This window comes from Priapulus caudatus, unplaced genomic scaffold, assembly GCF_000485595.1.
Source record: "Priapulus caudatus unplaced genomic scaffold, Priapulus_caudatus-5.0.1 Scaffold244, whole genome shotgun sequence".
NCBI lineage: Eukaryota > Metazoa > Priapulida > Priapulimorpha > Priapulimorphida > Priapulidae > Priapulus > Priapulus caudatus.
The window spans coordinates 85869-90127 of NW_014577305.1; the positions used below are offsets into that span (position 1 = coordinate 85869).

The 4259-nt window shown below is 38.8% G+C and overlaps 1 long non-coding RNA gene across 1 annotated transcript in view; it reads right to left on the bottom strand.

The window, feature by feature from the left end:
• Nucleotides 1-1986: 1986 nt before the first annotated feature.
• The window catches only part of LOC106807951, a 3243-nt gene continuing 970 nt past the window's right edge, over nucleotides 1987-4259 (bottom strand). The window contains exons 2-3 of the long non-coding RNA XR_001393729.1: nucleotides 2960-3077; nucleotides 1987-2177 (exon numbers count right to left, since the gene is read on the bottom strand). This is a non-coding gene — a long non-coding RNA (uncharacterized LOC106807951). The remainder of the gene's footprint in view (nucleotides 2178-2959; nucleotides 3078-4259) is intronic.

The following is a 4259-nucleotide window of genomic DNA, read 5'->3' on the forward strand; positions in this document are numbered from 1 at the left end:
CGTGTGTATGTACTGGCGTGTGTGTGTGCTCGTGTGCGCGTGTGCTCGCGTATTTATGCGCGTGCGTGCGTTGGTCGCGCGTGGGTGTGTGAAAAAAATCAAAACTGCCGCAATTACTGTCTTCTAATTACAAGTAATGTAATATCAATGGACTGATTTCTCTGCTTGGCGAAGAAATTAAGCTAGTACTACTCGCCTATTTAGTATAAAATTTCCCGGCATATGTCGTAAGTATGTCATATGTGATTAAATTATGAAGTTGCGTCTCTCAATGTCACACTGATTTCAAAAGAATCGTCACATTACATACACTTGATATACGCGTGCTACGCACATACGCAAGTAACGGGGTTTCTTCATAAAAAATCATTTGGTCATATTTACACATTTTGCGGAAAGCGAAACCAAAGGCAATTGGCACATATTTTACTCAGTGAACTCGATAACTTGATTTAACAGATATCGGTTAGATTCATCAGCACCGATCGACTGTATATATTTAATCTCGCAGCATTCTAAATGTAGCACATCTCTACCCATCGCCATCATGGATGATTTGAACGGAAAGAACTGCACAATGAGTTCTATTCCGTTTATAAATAAAAATATCCGCGTTGAAATATATGCTAGGCGATGAATTAAGTCTTATCATTTCTTGTTAATGAACGAAAACGTAACACACACATCTAAGATCGAAAACTTAAAATGGTACGTTTGTGTGAGCGCATAACGTGATGGACTGGTAGTCAGTAGTCGTGAGTTCAATTCTTGCCGGGGAACAGAGTAAAATATTTTCTGTTAACTGTTGTTAAGCCAAATGTAACACATAGATTCGATCCGACCATATCAGAAATGGTGAGTTTGGGTACAAGCGTATCGTGCTGGGCTGGTACTCAATAATTCCGGGTTCAAATCTTGTCAATTACTACGGAAAGATATTTTCGAGATGTTAGGCGAAATGTAAACACAACTTGACCATGACCATGACTGTAATCGAGTGATGTAAACATTTTAAAAATGGCTCAAGGATATGGCCTTGAGCTCAAGGCTATGGCCTTGGCCTAGATATGTAGACATTTTAAAATTGGAAAATGTAATGGCCTTGAGCCCAAGGCCATGGCCTTGAGCTCAAGGCCACGGAAAATTGTAGAAATTGTAAAATGTAATGGCCTTGAACTCAAGGCCACGGAAAATTTTAAAATGGGAAAATTGGTCGAGGCCACGGTCAAGGACAATGTCACGGTCAAGATCAGGGTCAAGGTCCACGCAACAAAAACTCCTACAACAACAACAACAACAACAACAACAACTCCTACTCTGCTCTACTGCACTGTACTCTACTGCTCTACTACTCTGTACTCTACTCTACTGCTCTACACACTATTCTACTGCTCTACTGCTCTACTTTATTTTGCTCTACATGTGGAGTTCGATCCCCACCACCGCAACCAGTGATTCACGGCAATATACATTTTCCTGAATCATGTAAAGCGATTTTAGTAAATAATAAACACCACGGAAATTTTAGTTAGAGTATATTTATTACAAAACAGTTCAATCGTAAACGACGATATAGACGTGTGAACACATTACATGTGCAGAAACATGACATGCCAGCGAATAATTGTAACGATACTTGTTTGTAAAAAGCTAATTTGCTATGTTTTTTTTTACACAATTTGTTTTACGACCACTATATTACCTGTTTCATGCTGTACTTTAACAAATCTATCCACTAATAATATTTAAATAATGAAAATGTAAGAAATACATATAACAACTCTTTGTAAATAGAATACAGTTAACTATTGGTTTACGCGATAATCAGGTTGTTGATATGTTCGCGCATATAAAAAAATAGGTGAATCGAACCGATTAGGGAGTTAGGTTATTGATGTGATCTTCCCTAATATCGTACCTGTGAAAACTTAGTGAAAACTTCTGCTGAGAACAGTGTACGCCTCTTGGTATCAGGAGTGAATGAAAACGAATGATCTGTTTTTAATAATTTACGTAATTTTCGTTAATTTTTCGCAATGGCTCCTGTTGGTATGTTTAACTAGAGATCGGTAACCACTCAATTGCTGCTCGATGTCGCTTCAAAATCGTGTCGATTCTCCGTGTCCTCTCTAGTCCCTATAGGCCCTATTCATCTGGTTACAGCGAGGCGATTCGCACTGAAAAACAAATGTGATTGTTGGTGAGTATGGAAACTAGAGCACTAAATCGAGCTGTAACACACACAGATTTTCATTATACGACATATTGTTGTAATTGTTTGAAATTAACACACGGCATTAATTTTAGTGCATTTTTCGAATATAATTTATATATATACGGGCTTTATAATTATTCCTCACACTAGATGGCGGCAGGAGATCATATATTTACATATGCGCAACCACGGTTATGTTGCACATGCTGGCAGGGTACAGCGATAATAAAGTCCCTTTTACTTTAATACGAGTTATTAAACCAACTCTCGCTCTCTATCTCTATCTACCTTTCTCTCTCCGTCTATCCCCCATCTATCTGTATCTCGCCATCTGTCTCTCTCCCCAATTTCTCTTTCGCGCGCACGCGCACTCTCTCCCCATCTCTCTGCATCTCTATACCATGTCTATCTATCTATCTATCTCTCTTTCTCTCTCTCTCTCTCTCTTTCTGCCCCTTATCTCTCTTTCCCTAATATGATCATCTTGTACGAGTGGTCGGTCAACATACTATACGAGACACAGCCAAGTACAAATATGATTCTAAAATTGCTTTCGTAAATAAATTAATCCAAATTAATCTACACTTGCTTTGATTCTCATAACAAAATCCTCCCATTAGTCAGCGTACGTTTGATAATACTATATATACCACACAATCGAATATATGCAACATGTCATTAATGCTACAAAACACCAGCAGATATATATAGAGACTGTGCGTGCTATCGTACAGTAATACCCACGTGTAGCTCTGTGCACTTCTTAATATGTTCAACTGCAGATCGGTAACCTCTCAATCGTTTCACGACGTTGCGTCGAAAATGTGAGAATTCTCCGTGTCCTCCAGCCTGGCGATTGACACTGAAAATCACATTTGGTGTACATGGATTCAATGTGCGTTTGATGCGAACGTGGATAGACTCTACCGTCGATTCCACCTCATGGCCAAGTATTTATTACCATAACCATACAGCGTTATCTAATTATAATGTAAGTTTGTAAAGCGTGAATATGGTAAATTGAATTAGTTTAGGTATGCAGGTTATCCTGATTAACCGGATTACAAGATGTTTGCTCTGTTGACTTATAAGTGTGTGTGTGCGTGTGTGGTGTGTGGTGTGTGTGTGTGTGTGTGTGTGTGTGTGTGTGTGTGTGTGTGTGTGTGTGTGTGTGTGTGTATCTGTGTTCCGCAAAGCTAAGAGAACCAACAACTACTACCACTTCCTTTCTCCACCAGAATAACATACCTAATACTATATTAGAAGATTAATCTAATACTCTATCAGAAGCCCTTCATTATAAGGCACAGCTAGACTAGGGACATCTGAACCTGGCCCACATTTTTACTATATCTAGGTCTAGGTCTAGGTTAGGGATATATTAGCATTATGGGTATAGTTAGGGTTAATGATACAAATGGCAATTCCATGTTCTTTTGTTGTAACCAGGTTGAATTTTATTTATCGTTATTATGTATAAATATTAAATTAAACGAGTGAATGACGTGAATTAAGAATAAATCGTAGCAGCGACAGAAGCTTTAATTGTGTAAAAATATGTATTGTAAATTATAACCGGAAAGCTAGGACCTTAAATCTATCGCGCACACTTAAGTTGGAATCTTCCACGCCAAAACACAGAGAGAATATGGCTTCGTACCCCGTGTATTTTGAGCATAAGATATCTCATGAGAGAGAAGCCCGTCACGGCGTGGCAAAGGTATTCCAATGACGATTTATTTATATATGGCGGCTTTATGATTATTTCTCACACTAGGTGGCATTTACTCAGATATGCACTATGATGTCTATGTTGAACATACTGGCAGGCTAACTAAATCATGAATGCTCCTTTGTGTATAATACACAATAATATACAATAAAATAATAAATGCAAGTTTTAAACCACTTCGTCTCTCTCTCTCTCTCTCTCTCTCTCTCTCACTCTCGCCCTCTTGCCCTCTACCCCTCTCTCTCGCTGTCAGTCTCTCACCCTCTCTCTCTCGCTCTCTCTCTCTCTCTCTCTCTCTCTCTCTCTCTCTCT